This window comes from Thermobia domestica, chromosome 16, assembly GCF_964235325.1.
Source record: "Thermobia domestica chromosome 16, izTheDome1.hap1.1, whole genome shotgun sequence".
Classification (NCBI taxonomy): domain Eukaryota; kingdom Metazoa; phylum Arthropoda; class Insecta; order Zygentoma; family Lepismatidae; genus Thermobia; species Thermobia domestica.
The window spans coordinates 140739869-140757987 of record NC_137469.1 but is presented as its reverse complement, the minus strand read 5'-3'; the positions used below and the strand labels follow the sequence as shown (position 1 = coordinate 140757987).

Here is an 18119-nt window from a genome sequence, read left to right as displayed (position 1 = left end):
TGTTTCTTTTCAACGTAATTTCAGTCTACTTCTTCACTAAATTTGTAGTCTTCGTTTTAACATAACTCAGCTGTCAAAGAGCGAATTCACACTGTCACAGCTGTTGATGTGTGGTTTCACAAACATCGAGTAGAAGAACTTTAACACTTCCTCTCCGTCCCACAACAATTCGTAGACTTCAACATTAATGAACCAGTTGTCAGTTCTGGAACTCAATATTCTTTTCCATTGTCGGTGACGGAACTGAATGCTGCATTGCATAAAGAATGGCACAGGTGATCTATGAGTTATTTGCCTTTTTCCTGCGACGAATTGAAGCTCTTCTGAACGCTAACGGTGGCGCCACGCCGTATTTATCAGGATAATGGACTTTCTTCAGATCATCCATTGTTTTCATGATGAACTGTATATAAGTTATGGAGCGGTTTAATTCCGAAAGACACGTCCGTTGAATTCAAAGGGCTGTACGAGGAGAAGCGAACAATATTAATACAATAATCAACGATCGCCTCCAAAAGTCCAGTTCCGTGTTTTATTAGGATCACACAGTGAGACTAAGAGATTGCCTTGTAACTACGTCTGACTGCTATTCCGAATATGAACTCTTAAGGGAGAGCGGATTTTTAAATTCTGTTTTTGCAATAGCTACCTAGAGCGATTATCTCAGTCCAGTTCTTTAATGGAGTGAATCCGTTAAATCTTAACATGTAACGGCGACTTCAATTGTAATAATCTGTATACCATTTAAGCAAAATTTTGAATTAGTCAAACCATTATCCTTCATGAGTTCGTTAATGTAGTTGATCTATTAACATCTTAATGGATAACGCTAGCTATCTACATGCCATATACAGGGTGAACTTGAAAGATGTGCACACATTTCGGGAGGGATTCATGACATCAAAAGAAGACAAAAAAAAAGTCCTATTGCATGTTGTCAAATTTTGCGTCGTGTACGAGGTACAGGGGTGTCAACTTGGAATTGAAACTCGAATCCTGACAATGGGAACGGAATAGAAAAATGTGCACAATGTACGTAGGTACACAAAGCGGAATTCGACAACATGCAAGGAGAGTTACGTCTTCTTTTGGTGTCTCGGAGTTTGCGCACATCTTTCTGGTTGACCTTGTATACACAGTTTGGACGATGTTCTTTACTATGTTTACGACCTTTTTACCAATTTCTTTCCCAGTAGCATACGCAGAATTCCATCAAGGGATTTCAAGTAGTTAATATGTATAAGCGTAATACAAGTGAGTCGTGTAGTCTTATAAGATTTCAATATTAGATCTTCGTCCGTATGTCCGTTACTCCACACGATAATTCATGAGTGAAGTTTAGTTTTTTTTTAATTCTGTTCTTTTCTTTTTCCAATCTATAGACAGATAAATTATCTCGGTCGAATTCGTTAACATATTCATTCTTTAATATATTCATTGGTAACTTCCGTCTGTTATTTCACAGCTAACTCTTGAGGGAAAGAGATTTTTGAATTTTGAATACCGTTTTCCGCAATAGCTAGTTGGAGCAACTCTGCCGTGTTTGATAATGGAGCATCCCCATGTCGTAAGCGTCGGTAGACCACCGATGGGCAACTAGCGACATCTTGCCAAAAATTGGCGACCCGGCAACGACGATCACCAGTGGCCCCACTTCTGTTTTGAAACTTATACTACCTGCGGCCCACCAGCGTCAGAGACGCCACAAAACGCCAATGAATCACAAAATTACTCCTCAAAAATATGTTAAATCATCTATATGTGTGATTTGTTTACGTTAAGGTGAACCTTAAAGAAAATTAAAAAATAAGTAATCAGGGTGGGCATGAACTACTCTACCAACCTTATCATTACTAGGCGCGTGTTCTTCCGACTTCACCACGAAGGCGATGAAGAAAACCTCGTTTGTAGAGGGATAAATCATGGAAGTGTATTTAATGTGGACAATTAGAGTGCTCCTTTTGAGCCACAACCGTTTGGGATCAGATAAAATTCGTTCGCCATGTAATTTTATAACGAAATAACGCGCGTCTATTTACTTTATTTCATAGTTCTCCCAAATTCACTTTCGAATGATCTGCGATAGTTGCTACCTAAATTAATACACACACTCATCTCAAGAGTTTACACTTCATGATGTAAGGGCAGGGGTTAATCTTGAGCTGAGGAGCTGACTTTAGAAACAATTTGTCAGGAAAAAATAATATATAATAATAACTGCATGCACATGACTGGCGATACTAGTTCATGTTGATCTCCTCGCGATTCTCCACGACGAATCGAAGAAGCGCGGACCAAAATGAAGTCCTCGCTGCTACGCGCTGGTGACTTGAACAGCCCGACCCTAGATATCTGTTTCGACTCGGCGAAACTCTGCCGCCAGTGGCACACTAGCGGCAATCCTTCCACGTGTCGCTATATCGACAATTGACATTTACCGACAAGTAGGCCACTAGGTGTTGGCGAGGTTTACGGCATGGGGCAGAATGTTTGAAAGGATTTTATAGGATGTTGAGAGAAGAGAGATGCCTAGATAATTATTACAGTCAGTTTTGTCGCCTTTCTTGTGAATTGGAACAATGATTTATTCTTTCCACTCTTGTGACAATTCTTTCTTGTAGATAAGGAAAGTGAGTTTGTATATCTTGTTCCACAATTTTTCGCCTCCAGCTAAAATTAACTCAGCCGAAATTTCGTTCACACCCGGAGATTTGTGTTTCTTTAATTTCCTTATAGCGATTTCTACTTCTATTCGGTTGGATTCTGGAATATACGGTTCTGTGGTACGTATTTCCCTTTCTCCACGCACATTAGTTTTTGGCTGCGTGTTAAGCAAATCGTCAAAGAAATCTTTCCATCTATTTAAAATGCTATCTTGTGTCAGTGAGAACCGTTCCATCAGCTTTCTTTAATATAAGCAAGAAGTTGATAGCCTTTCTTAATTCGTTGATCCCTTTGTGCATGTCCCGAATGTTTTTATTTTTACTATTATCTTCAAGTTCCTAAATTTTAGCTTTCAAAAAATCGCGTTTCTTTGTTCTAAAAGTTTTGGAAGTTTGCAGCCTGATGTCTGCGAAATTTTGTGTAGTTATTTCATTCGGATTTTGTAGCCAACGTAATTTTGCCTGTTTTCTCTTCTCTGCTAGTTCAAACCATGGTTTGTTCCTACGTATTTCCGCGTGTCCCAGTTTTTCTTTTGAGAGAGGATGCTTCGTAAGCAAAGAAAAGAATACAATTGCTGGGATATTTTTTTCCATAATCTTAAGGTTACATCTGTTAACTAAAGAATATATGACATGCGTCAGATTTCTGTAACCACTACTGTAATGTTATTGAGATTATCATCATTTTTTGTGTATATTGTTGCGTTATACATAATTGATATTCTTTCTTCATAGTTTTGCTGAAATCATTATTTATATTATTATATTATTATAAAAGAATTTTAACGTGGATTTTTGTGGATGCCTAATTAGAAACATACTAATTATAAATATGCATGTATTCAGATTTCGGAATGTGTTCACGGCAGTGATTTGTAATACTAATATGTACTACTACTTCATCTACATCGCCTAATATATAATATACTCTACAACAGTTGATCAGATTCACCTACCGTAATATGAGTTTCATCTCCCTTCTCTAGAATAAGCCTCAAATCTGCCCACCTCCCAATATTGAAGACAACCAGTGGTGCATTTAGGATTTTGTTTCGTGGGGCTATGCCCAAGCAGAGTTGGCTTGGGTCAATAAAAACTTGACCCACGACCCACTGACCCACCACCATCCGTGACCCACTCTGACACACGACCCATCATGACCCATTGTGACCCACCATGAACTACTCATCCACTGTGACCTACTCTGACTCACCAAAATCCATCTTCATCAACTCTGAACACGATCCACGGCCTCTTCTGTACTGACTAATAAAACAAGACTGAAATTGTCACTAATCGGAGTTTGAATTTCTAGTCAATCGCTAGAGCACCACTCTGTTACAGTAACGGTGGATCGACCTTTACAATATCAAATGGTAAAGTATTTGTCAGTGAGGAAATTGAAGCACTTCGAGGTGGGGGGAAATTAGTGCGTGCCTAAAATATACTTGTCATACTAAGAGAGTATTCTTGCAAGTGCTAATTTCTGAACGCATTCCAAAAGAAACTTCTATTCACAGGAAAATACCCCTGTACAATATGGAAAAGGTAATGGTTTCTCAGTTCACAGTATTTTTCTCACAAAAGACTTGAAAAATCAGTTTTTCATAGTGTATAAAGGTACTCCGGTACCCTCTGTGAGAGCATCTCCATAAAGTATGCTCATGATTGTAATTTGTGTAATCACTAAAACACCACGTTAAATTTAAGTTACAAATATGCATCATTGCAATTATTATGAATATTTATTCAAAGTAGTTTACTTAAAGCAAAGAAGAGACTTATTAAAAATTAGGTACAAAGTTGAATAACAAAAATAATCCATTAATAATAAGTATACATTTTCCACAACTCGTAATTTGCCACCTTAAAACAAATCTGAAATCGGGTTTATTTCCTGTTGGTAACTTTTTCGTGGTAAATCATCCGCAGCGGAATGATGTCCATCCTTCAGCCAAGAAATAACTAGCTCGTCTACTTTAAGCTTGTCTAACGGTGGGTCATTAACATTGATGAACAACAAGTTAGACAATGTTTGAGCACTTAGTCTAGTTCTAATATGTCATCTGTAAATTCATAAGGGAAAATCCCCGTTCGCACTCTGTCGTGGAAATTAATAATACTTCTACCCGATTCTGCAACTCCTCATCGACAATCTGCTTGTTAGACTTAAGAATGATAACGATTTTTCTCGGTCAGTTTTGAAATACTCAACAAGAAGTATCATCTCTCAATCACCATACAACATCTTTTCCATATCGACCATGTCAGTTGGCCATGTCGACTCATGGAGAACAGAAACTTCATCTACCACGCCTTCCACAGGGAATCTTGTGCATAAATTATCAATTAAAGCCTGATAAACTGATGATTTCTTATTTGTTTATAAATTTAATTTTTGTAATTACACATGAAGGTTTGATGTCATTACAAAGTTCCTCTTCCCTAGAGCAGAAAGGAACGAGGTTCCGGGGAATTGTTCAGAGGTGAATGGGAATTTCCCTCTTTCTTCTCCTTCAATTACCACACTGCTGTTTGTCATGGGCCAAATTACGATGAATTTCAATTAAATTATCATAGTATAATTATTTCCTTGATGAATTATGGGTACTTTTCAGTGCAAAAAAGGGTGAAATTTGAAAGTCCCAAATCAAGGTAAGTAGACCAACGTAAAGGGAAAAAAAAAAAGAGTAAAAATTTCCATATAATTAGGTATGTGTACAATCCAAACTTAAAATTTCCGTATAATTAAGCTTACAGTACAAATTTTATGTCTATTTTTCTCACAACTTTATGGGTTGATTGCCCTGTGCTGTAAGCGCTCCATGTAATAAACGTAAGCTTCAGCAATTATTATAGTACAAAGCAATGACTCTATGAAGCAAAGCACTGCATTTTTTGTTTCTGATTTTTTTCTAAACTAATATCGTTCGTTTTCGATCATTTTTACAAACCAACTCACTACCAATTTTCCATATAGAAAGTCCCCCCCCCCCTTCCATAAAGGAGAATTTAAAAAAATGCTAGGACACATTCTGTTTATTTTCAATAAAGAGTTAATACACTGAATTTCAGCTCCGTAAATTTAACGGCTTGCAAGATACTTATTTTGTTCCCGCAAAACTTCGGATCCTCACTACCTCCTTAGGATATTATGCATTATAATGAAAGCAATATAACATCCCAGTTTGGATTAAGGCCTAACTATATAACAAAAGTAATTTCATTTGACTTTGCAATTTGACCGTGATGATCAGGCACACATACAGTGACGACGCCAGAGGGGGGGCAAGGGGGAATTAAATTTATAAACAAATAAGAAATCATCAGTTTATCAGGCTTTAATCTATGACTAATCCCCCCTAGTAGCTACTTCTGCCCCCCTGACTGCCACCTAGACTGCCCCCCCCAGACTCCTACAATCTTTAAACATTTTATATGTAGTATTTTATATCAGTATCATAACCAATCTCATTGTCAAATTGTAGTCTACTTTCCATGCATTTACTATGTGGGAGATTAGTCCTCAAGCTTTCTTCTTTGATCATCTGCGTATGCACGCATATTTCTGTTTTCTAATTTAGCGCCTTTTGAGGTAAATTTTAGTTATACTTCTTTCTTATGATTTTTAATTATTGTGCCTAGCGAAGAACAGTAGATTTGGTCGACTTGTATTCTTCTCATTGGATCAACTTCGATTGGAAACAACAGAAAAGTGAAACCAGTTACGTAACTTGTTTGTATTTATCCAGGTTTGAAGTTTTCAGTTTCATATTTTGTTTTATTTAAAGGTTCTATACTTCTTTTTTCTGAAACATTATTCTCGACTTTCAATATTCAGAGGATGTGGTTATAACAGCTTAGTTTGCAACTACCAGGGCTTAATTTTTTGAAGGGGGTAAAAAGAGTTGTGTTTTCCCTTCCTGCAAATGATAATAATAAATTTATGGAATTAAATTGATTCCCAATAAAACGTATTGTCAGAGTGCTGATCTTTAGTTAGTAATTGGTTTATACTAGTGCTCCCTTACTTATTTTGTTTCAAAGTACTGACGTGATGTCTACCATATTGACTAGGAACTGCTGAAAAATTCGTAGCCCAACCCAGAAGGACTGCACGTGGAATGATGAAGTTTTACTTCTACACTTCCCCCGAGAGTCAATATAATACCTTGTACAGTGCTCCAGTTTTTGCAGAAAAGTTAAACAAATCTGAAGATTTCCTCGCACCACTGTTCGTAGCACTACCCCTATCAGATCTAAAATGGCGTCCTTTCAAGTGTTATTTAAGTTTGGGAAATAAGTACACGTAATAGTTAGACGGAGCTAAATCTGCGGAATAAGAATGATGATCTAGACATTGAAATCCTAGATTATGCAATGTCAGTTGTGTTCGCAGGGGCTTGATGGATAGGTGTATTTTCCTGAAGGAACAGAATTCCTTTCTTTTCATTTTCCGCGGCGTTGAACTTTGAATTTTTCTTTCAGTTTTGTAAGTAATGTAGAGATTCTGGATCCAATATCTGACCGTTGCGGAGGTAGTCTATGAGTAGTCCATACTTATTCCAGAAGAATGTTGCAAACAGTTTCTCAACCTATTTCTGTGTCTTGAACTTCTTGGGGCGATGGAGAAATGAGTGCTACTACTCCATTGACTGTTGTTTCGATTACGGATCATAGTAGTACAACCATATTTCATCTATGGTTACTATTCGTCAGAGAAATTGATCAGCATTACGGTCAAATTGGAAGAAGACTTCTCTTAATGCCGTCACTCTTTTTTGGGAACCCATTATGTCGAGAACTTGAGCATACCCAAGCCATTCTGAATTATGCCACCGACGAGTTCCAAAGAAATGCCAAGAATCTCTAACACAAGTTTTGCTGAGAAGGTAAAAACTGAGAAAGCGGGATGCAGCCAGACCTCAGACTATAATATGTATATCGTGAGTTTACTATACACTTTAAAAACTATATAAATAATAGCTTAAATTATTTTTGTCACTCAGAAACTGGGGAGGCCTAGGCTCTCCGGCCCCGGGCTATATCCACCACTGGCTGAAATGCTGCAGTTTTCAAGAATAATGTCACAAATTGCATCCGTGATTTCGGGAAGAGTCATTGCTTTTAATTATCCTGGATGTAAAGCATAATTTGTTGAGAAATCGCAACGTTTATGCTAAGCCATTTACTTCTTCACCACCGTATATAACGGAGGAGAGTCCCGTGGTGTTTCACTGATTTCCTCATTAATATACTACGGTGACTTTCCTTGGTGGAACAAAAATGTTATAACAGTTAGGATCTGGATGTTCGTGAAATTATCTGTTTGGGCACAAATAATACTCACTTCAGAGGCCTGAGAAACAATAAGAATCTCATTATTAATATGAAAATTTGTATTTGTACATACAGAGATAGGGTCTATATTTTTCTAAACTACGGTTTCATTTTTCTACCTAGTACCTACATTCCTTCTGGATTTGACTAGGACACTTTCAGCAGCTCCTCGTAAATTCTCTCTCTCTCTATATATATATATATATATATATATATATATATATATATATAGGGGAAGGTAGTACACAGTGGATCAATTTTTAAAACTTTCAGCATAAATCCGTTTAATGCAAGTGTTACTGGAATTTGTTTAGTGTAGAACATGGGCACATGTCTCCACTACATTCGCAAGTAATTTATTAATTTGTAGCGCTGCTCTGTATTTTACAGTTACAGTTAACGCTAATGCTTGTAAAGTGATTCACTGTGTACCACCATCGTACACAGTGGATCATATATGAGTACACAGTGGATCAAAGGAACAATGTATTGAAAGTAATGAATAGAAACGTATGATAAAGGGGGCCATCATTTAAAAATCTCCAAATCTACATAAAATTGTAAGCATTATTGTCAAAATCTGTACTATTACTCACAATACAAAATAAATTTTAAAATTCTAAATAAAAGTTGGAATTGAAGTATTACAAGATCTTAATAGCATACTATTAATTTCAGGAATTGATTACCAAAATAAATAATACAAACGACTGTTATAAAACAAACGTTTTAGACAATTAAATTCATATCTTGTACAGAGAATCATTGGTTCCGGACTAGTAAATTTAGAATTTTAAGTAATTGTGCACAATAGCGTAAGCAATTTGTTATAAGAATGGAGAATTTAACTTTCTGTACTGGATTGAATTTGTCTGATTATGCAAATTATTAGTCAAGAGGTTTTGGAAGCCCTCTTACTATTCAGATATTGTGTATGGGTGAAATATCTGAATTATTTGGTTGGATGAAACTTTCAGGTATCTTCTCGCTTCGTAGAAACGATATCTAAAGTCAATTTCATTACCAATATAATGCGTCCGTGAAAGAAATCTTACAAGAACGTAATCACCAGGTTGAACTTCTCGTTTCGATACATCACAAGTAGTAGTTTCTGTCTCTAAAATAACATCGACCGTCTTCCTTAGCCTGAAGGTCATAATCGTGTGACAAACTAAAAGATTTCGTTTCCTAAACTATCATCATCATCTGAAAAATCTTATAATTCAATTGGCTGAAAATCGTCATTCTGCGTTGAACTACCATTTTCTTTCACATTTTTCGGGACAGAACGTCTTTCTTTTATCCTTTTTGTTTCAGATTGCTGCTGAATTTGGACTCTCTTATTTACTGGCTTTGCCTTCAAAACGTTTGGCTCTTTCCGGAAACGGCTTCTGCCTTTCTTTCTACGATGTTTCTTGAGGTGACAGAAAAACACTGTTTAAGTTCTTCTTTCTGGAAAGCATTTTTTTTTTCGAATCTGCATCTACATTCTCTACTTCTTGAATTAAAGGATTGTTGCTTGAGGAAGGTACATTGATTTGATCTTCTATCTGTTTTTGCGTACATACAGCGTAGAAAAGAACCATTATCTGTAAATACATTTTGATCATAAGGAGACATTCCTGTTTTTCTAAAACCTGCTTTGATGTTGGCTGGAATCACAGCTCGTGCAAATACTATTCCCAAGATTGAGCTGCTTCGTATATTAACATGGGCACTCTTGGGTTTTGTAACAATCAAGTATCCACAGCTGCATTTTAATGTGCTTTCAATGGTACGAAAACAGGCACATCCAACTGATTGTATTTTATTGCTAGAATGTGGTAACAATTTTTCATTCATCCATCCTGATGGAGTTCTCAAACTAAGTGGGTTAAGCGATGCCTCATTGATCATATGCTATTCAAAATATCTCCTAGGATAAACAATACCTGGTGGCAAAAATATACCCGATGCTCACAGTCACACATGTCATAACGAGGAACCCACTTTCGCCACTCATGCATAGATTTAATTGCTTGGCTCCTTTCTCTGCTATTACTTTCTTGGATGTCTGAACTGCTCAAGTTCATGTCTAAGTTGGAAATACGTGAAAGGCTACAGAATTTGGGATATTTCGTAGGTAAGTTACATAAATTACTAAAGAATGCCTAAACATTGTGTTTGTTGAATTACAACAATCTTGATAGTCCAAGATTGACGCTTTCCAACACATCTTCGGGATTCCTAATACAAAGATCTTTATAACGATTCACTCTAGACCTGAAATTGTGCTTTTTTCCGACGAAGCAGGAATCGATATATTGTTGTTCTTGGCAATTTCATACGCCAAATGCCTCACGGCTACGGTATACTAACACATTTTGTTGCACATGTTTATATATTTCGGAAATAAATGCTCCAACTCTGAAAAGAAAATTTGTCGTACAGAATAATTTGGCTTCATTTTAGCATTGTCACCTGGTACTTTCTTATTTTTTGACATGTCTGTTCTAAGTTCTGTAATGTGTTCTTCAATTTACCAACACGTCTAATAGAATATCGCTGCTCTACCACTAATTGCACCGCTTCTCTAATCGAAATGTCTTTCATGTTGCCTTGTGTGTATTTCCTCGTGGTCAAACCATTCATCTGTAACATGTAACATGATAGTAAAAGTTCCGTAAGATCCCAATATTATGATCTGTTTCTAAATGAGTATGCCAAATACTTGAACTTCTATAAACACAATGAGGTACAGAGTGGATCAGTCCACTGTGTACCACACCGATGTGATCCACTGTGTACTTGTTGCTGTCAACCCAAACAATCTCCCACGACAAGGAACTATTAAAGTAGAAAAACAAAATAAACAATGCTATATTACAAATACATTCTTACCTACTTCCCATGTCCATGATATTTTAAATTACAAGATAAATCACAAAATCAGAGCATTCACTTCTGTTACTTAATTTTTTATTTTAGCACGAGGAAAACAGATTTTTCACTTCACCACAAGTGAGAAGCATCCATTGTTGCTGACATTTCATTAATAAGTGTGTAATGTGAAAACAGAATAACTGACATGCGCTAGTTGAATTCGTGATATAAATAAATGAATAACGCCTTCTGATCCACTGTGTACAATGATCCACTGTGTACTACTTTCCCCTATATATATATATATATATATATATATATATATATATATATATATATAGAGAGAGAGAGAGAGAGAGAGAGAGAGAGAGACGTAGCATATAGTACTAGACGAATGTGTTACTTGTAGCATACGCGAAAGTAATTCAATTTATGTTTAGGCTTCAAAAGTTTCATTGAAAAATATTTCATGTGCAGACGTTACTTATTTTAATTTATAATCATATAGGTCTAATATAAAAAACAGCAACAAAATTACACAATGTAATGTAAAATAAGTCAAACGTAATAAATATGTCATTTTTGGTATGGCAAATAGCCCCCCCCCCGAAAATGTATCTGCCCCTCCTTTGCCCCCCTAAAACCTTAAAGCTGGCGTCGTCACTGCACACATAGTTATATTCAATTTTTTATATAATAATTTATATATTACAGTGATTCAAAAATGTATTTTTTCCAGTAGTTAGCTCCTCTAAAAACTCACAGGCCTCGAAAGCCAAGTAGTAGTATAAGCCCTATTGCTATTATTACAATTACAAATATCAATATCCAAAACTGCCTGAAGTTCTTTTTTCACTTGGTTAGATATACTCACCTCAGGTAAGTAGACAGAAACAAATGGAAAAGAAAGGAAAATGAAGGCCTTGAAAGTAAATCGAAGACAAATTTACCAGTCTTCAGAAGATACCGTCTACAATGCAGTGAGCAGAGTAGGTCGGTAGATCAGACTTAGTCGGTGGGTCGCAGTGGATCATGATGGGTGGTGGGTCGCAGTGGGTCATGGTGGGTGGTGTGTCGCAGTGGGTCACGATGGGTGGTGAGTCACAGTGGGTCACATGCAGTTGACCAACGATCCACTCAGAAAACTTGACCCACTTGATCCACTGACCCACTCCATCTCTGTGCCCAAGACAAGGAAGAAAGTGGGCAATTGCCCACCTGGGTTTGAGAGTCAAATATATTTTAATTTATGCATAAATTGAAGTTATAATGGCAAGAATTGCAGACAGATAAATCCTATACGATATGATACAAAAATTTAGGAGTGAATCTAACCCTTTATTCTATTCATACAAGAAAAAGGAAGCATCCTCTTGGTCTTCCTAATTTCCCGGGCTAATTATTCCCCCGTTTTGATTTTCTTTTATTCAAACATTTCCTTTGTTATAACAACTAAAGTCCTGTCATATTGATATCCGCGCTAGTTGGTGTGAAACACCAGTTTCGCTTATCATTTCTTCTTAGTTTAGGTGTTACTGATGGGCCGACTTGAATCACAACTGACAACGGTCGATAAAGTATGATAGGCGAAATGAAAGAAAGTACCGTCAAGAAAAAGAAACAGAAAAGTAGAAAGGACGAAAGAAAGAACAAAAGGACGCAATTCATACATGGAATGAAATTTGACAAATACAGTATTATTTTAGAACAAAGAGCATAAGAAAATGGAAGTAAATGATATTCTTAGAAATGGTAAGAAGGATTATTGTTATAAGTGGAATGCGAAAAACTATAACAAGTAGGAGGGAGCTTGAGCCCGATATTCCCCTAAATACGCCACTGAAGATAATTCTGCACCCCTGATCCTTTTTCAACTTCATAAATATTTTGAACATCGCTTTATATATATATCTGGGAACGGTCTTACCCGTCTCCCCCCCCCCCAATGTTGAAGACAGATTTGCGCCGGTGCTTCTAGTTAATTAATATTCTTATCTTTATGAATTATTGAAACAAAGTTGATAGGCGAAATGAAAGGAAGTACCGTCAAGAAAAATGGAAAAAATGGGTAGGAAAAATGGATAGGAAAAATGAATAAATAATTAAGTAGAAAAAACAATTCATTAATCTTAATAATTTAAAGCGATGCATATTGTGTATTTTTTAAAATATATTTCAGTTACAACTTATGTTACAGTAATGATTTACATAGTTTCTTGCTGTGGATAGAACAGAACAATAAAAATATAGTGTACGACACTGAAACATTAAAATATTGGTGTGGTAGTATACATTAAAATATTCTATTTCTATTTATTTATTACTTGCATTAACACGAAATGCAGAATCAATCTTTCATTAGTGACAGGGAAAAAGTAACAGATTAAAAAGGAAAATGACCTCTCAAATCCACATGTCTTCCATGAGTATGAACAGAGCAATATCTCATAACCCAATAAGCTGCGAAGGATTAGTATTTTAAGTCTGGAGGTAATTGTGCTATCATACAAGAGATAACACTTTAATATATCTCAAAATCAAAGTTTAGTATATCAACCAGTTGAGAATGCTCCAAAAGCATTTCCAGAACGAACTTGAAAAGAACGGAGAGATGGAGCGGGGAGAATAATTGTGGTCGTTCCTAGATGTAAAAGTAAATCTTTTTATCTGCACCTTGTACTGTTTCTTGCAAAATTCGCAAAATATCCTCTCTGTATGACTTACAGTTCCCGAGATATGGCTCCTTAAATCTCCTGAAATTCCAACTTTTTAGGCCAATATCTGGGGAACGGTGGCCTGTTGGCCAGTTGATCAGTAGCCACCGGTTACTATTTGGTATCAAACAGTTCACCATTCTCTTAGGTATTGATCAACACCAATATGATGCGTGACTTATGGTTCCCAAGATGTGGCTCCTTAAACATCTGGAAATCGACAATTTTTGTCCAATATCACGAGAGCGGTAAGTCATAGAGATGATATTGGAGTTGATCAATATCTAAGGAAATGGTAAGCATTTTGGTACCGACATTAATTGATGGCCACTGAGCAACTGGCCACTGCCCAAACCAGTGGGCAGTTGGACAGTGGCCACCTGTCACTATTTCGTACCAAAATATTTACCATCCTCGTAGGTGTTGATCAGCACCAATATAATCTGTTTATGACTTACGGTTTTCGATATATAGCTCCTTAAATGTCTTGAAATCGGCCATCTTTTGGCCAATATCTCGGGAATGGTAAGAGTGACGCGAAAATCTTAATCACTTTCTCAGATAGTTTTTGGTGCTCTATCGAATGCAGGGTTCAAAATTGAATAACAAAATCGTAAATAACAGACAGACAGGCTCATAGACATAGAGAATTCAGTAACAACTCTAAGTTGTTTGAAAAAAGTGAAATTAAATGCACACACATTGTTTGTAGATATTTTTAGTTTTTAGTGAAAACGTCTATATTGTTAGTATAGTATATAACATTTATATTGTGATTTGTTTTTATCTGCTTAAACATCTTAAACCCTTGCACTGAAACGACGAGTCTAGATCGTCATGGCCTTCCGGTGCCAAATCGCACCTGATGAGCTACACTAATCATAAAATCTAAACTATTGTAGCATCACCCCACCCATCTATAATGCACGTTTATAACTTATATTTCAAGAAATTCGATGCAACGAAAGGAATTAAATGATTTAATATTGGAGATAGTCGCTCTGTTTATCATAAAATTCAGAAAATAAATCGTAGTGGAAGGGGTTAAGTAATAACTTTAAACTGGCTCTTGCAAATTAAATACAATCATTTTAACCACAATTAAATGTTTAGTATAACGATATAAATGAACAACTGTTTGAAAATATATTTCAAATTTACATTACAAGTGCTAACAAATTATTAATAACTGTTTCAGGTTGCATATTTACTAATTCACTGGAAGACCTTTATCCGTGACTCGTATGAGCACTTATATTGGAATTTCACACGAATTGGAACGAGTAAGACGAAAACATCTTTACAGCCTGGTCATCTGTACATTGTTATCAAACTCACCTGCTTAACCAACTAGGGCCATTTCTAAATAAATGCCTAATGGTAAGACTTCTCTTTTTCTTGATAAGTCAGAAATTATACTAATCGTAAAAGCGTATTTAATCAGAAATGTAGTTTTAATTTCCTTATGTAAATTTATAATATATTCAAAGGCCCTAGTCAACGACGTTCAGGAGCATGATGTATAGGTGCTGCATCATAGTTATTCGGAAGTAATAATCATTTCAGACTTTTTCGTAAGCAGGTAAAGAGAAACAACTTTGTTCAAGTATACAGTATAGAGGATAAAGAGATTGAAACTCACAACCAACAAAAAGATTAATATAGTTTTTTTTCTTTCTTTATGAAATTGAAAATAATCGAATACAAAGACCGATACCATTTGTTGACCGTGGGAATCCTTGAAACTTTGCTGAAAATTTATTTAGAAAATTATTTCGTATTTCTACAGATCTCATCAATGAAATAATACGCCACATTGCACCCAGGGTGAACATATATGAAGTAATGTGTCATATATATATTAGGGCCGAGCGAAAAATCACTTTTTCATATATCGAAAATACAATAGTTAGGAATAGTTGTCAATTCATATTGATAAAATACTGTAAAAATTTCGTCGCTGAAATCGAGCATCTTCGGGTGACGAATCGCCAAAAAAGATTTTGTGTCTTTATAAGGTATGCGAACCCGAAGTACACACCACTCTCCTGTGTTTCTATGATAAATGAACAAAAATATTACCTATATTTCTTAACTTAAGCAGTCTATAAAATTGAAGAAATAATTTCCAGATAATTTAGGCAGATTTGGAACCTTAGGATAGCCCATTTTAGTAAAACAAAGTATTGTATATCATCTACTGTACTTGTGGTTTCATATAAGGTTCTAGCATTGAATTAATACGCCGATAAAAGTGTTCATTGTTCATTATAATTTTTCCTTCAACACACTTTTTCCTTTTAAAAAAATTCTCATACTGCTTTATAGAGCTTACCTTTCTCCCTGCGTAAGAATTTAATTTGAACTAATCCAATTGATAGTACCAGTATTAAAAAGAAACAACGTAAGTATTTTATAACTTTGTTCGAGTGTGGAAGACGACCTTTTCAAGGTAATTTTGCGGTGTTAACATTGTGTTTCAGTGTTTATTTCGTTGTACGTAGTTGATAAGTGTATAAACAGTTTGTTTGTGTACTGTAAATTAAACTTTATGTAATATTATGAGATCTGTATTTTATATCAATATTGAAACTAACAATGCCGAAGATAAGAACAAGATTCAAGACGACTTACCCCGTGTTTGGACATTCAGCTGAACTTTCAGGTATACAATCGCCCACAAAATTAGATGAAATGAAGCATTATTTTCAGCTGGTAGAGCTTAAAAAGTATGAGAAAGGGTATGATCGATCTGTAAAGAAGGTGGCGAGAGACGTTGCTCAGGGTGTGAAATCTGTTTAGGACAAGACTTCCATGCCTACTGTGTCGTTAGAACGTATAGTTCAGCTTCTACTTGCCTTGCACGGAAGGTATACAAGATTTTTTTTTTTTTTTAATCTAAGAAGAAAACGAAAGCTTCTGCTAATTTCCAGAAAAAAATGAATATATTTAAACAAGATTAAACAAAGTTCTTTGATATATGTTCCTGTAAATGTCATGAACTTCCCATGTGCTCATGTGAATTGAGAAAGTACCTAAAAAGGGTGGACATTTCTGCAAGTTCAGAGAACAACATGACTAGACAGAATAGAGGGAGTTGACTACGACGTGACTTTACAACTAATCATACGCACTAAAAGGAAATCACGAGAGACCACCCGCCAACAGTCTTCTTACATATCACAAACGAGTACTTCTAATGAACTCCAGACATCATCCGGAGCGGAGCTCATGTGGTTCAGATTCCACGTTAATCAGAAGGTCCACGTCTCATATATCTCGCTGCTGAACGGGACGTTAAATTCAACTCAACTCAGCACCAGACATTAGCTTCTGATGGCGATGTGTCAAGTGTTGATGATTACTTTGCGAAACAACAGGATATTAGAAAAAAAAAGAAGCAAGCAGCAACGACATGTCCTTAGACTTCTCATTATGCTGGCAGACCGATTTGGAACATCTGATCGTGCAACTGCTTTGATAGCAACAGCTACATTGCAATCTTTTGGAATAATTGATCCAAAGAATGCTGGCCAGATGATAGCTCAGAAATCCGTCGAGAAAGGGAAAATATACGACAAATGTAAGTGCTAATGGCCAAAGGAAAGGTTCTTAGAGGCTTGTACTTTGATGGTCTTAAAGATCAAACTCTATGCAGAAAAGAGACGGGAGGTCTCTGGTTTTCAGTAAAAAGATACTCTACTTGTAAAAATGGAGCTAAATATGTGTGACTAATGAGACCTTCTTCAAGATACATACCACAAAAGGAGCGGCAATTGGTTCATTAAGTGATTCATAATAACTGTATTTCGCACACCTGGAGAATATATTGCTTTCTATGGTTGACAATGACAGACTTCACGTCAGAAAAGAGGCATGGAGAAAGATAGTCATTGCAAGGGAAAAGGCTAGGAACGAGAATAGTACAGATAATGACAGTAGCAAAAGTAGGAAAAAGAAACGAGGAAGACCAGCTAAAGTAGACAATGAGTCACATGTTAAAAAAAAAATGCTACCAAAGCTCAATTTCAATTCAAACGATTACACAGACCTTTTTAATTGGAAATCAGTTGAAGTGACGCATCCTCAAGCGGTCTTGTTTTCCAACAAAGAACATGAAATATACAGTGATAAACGTGAACAAGGCATAAAAAGAACTTTGAAATATTTCTGTCACATTAAGAGTACAGAACGCTGCGTGAAAGTTGTAACAGACGCACCTATAGCAGTTTGTGGCAGAGATGGTTTTACCAGACTAAAACCCCTATCTGCAAACTCAAAAGTAGAAACAAAGGCAAACTATGCTCTGAAAAGAACAAAAGATCTAATTTTGAAAATACATGTATGGATGGTAGGGTGGGCATGGGAGGGATCCGACCTGCACCCACGTCCTCGTCGTGAGTCCTGGGTCGTTTCACTGAAACAAGCGGACAGGTACAGAATAAATACAGTATATATTTTGTATTAAGTAGGTTGGTATTTTGATCAAATTGGCTATTGTGTGATTCCAAATGTGCCTAAATCATGCAAAAAATATTTC

General features: G+C 36.1%; 1 long non-coding RNA gene across 1 annotated transcript in view; it reads left to right on the top strand.

Moving 5' to 3' along the window:
• The window catches only part of LOC145672815 (uncharacterized), a 44138-nt gene extending 29214 nt beyond the window's left edge, over positions 1 to 14924 (top strand). Inside the window, exon 3 of the long non-coding RNA XR_014128677.1 lies at positions 14778 to 14924. This is a non-coding gene — a long non-coding RNA (uncharacterized LOC145672815). The remainder of the gene's footprint in view (positions 1 to 14777) is intronic.
• Positions 14925 to 18119: the final 3195 nt, after the last annotated feature.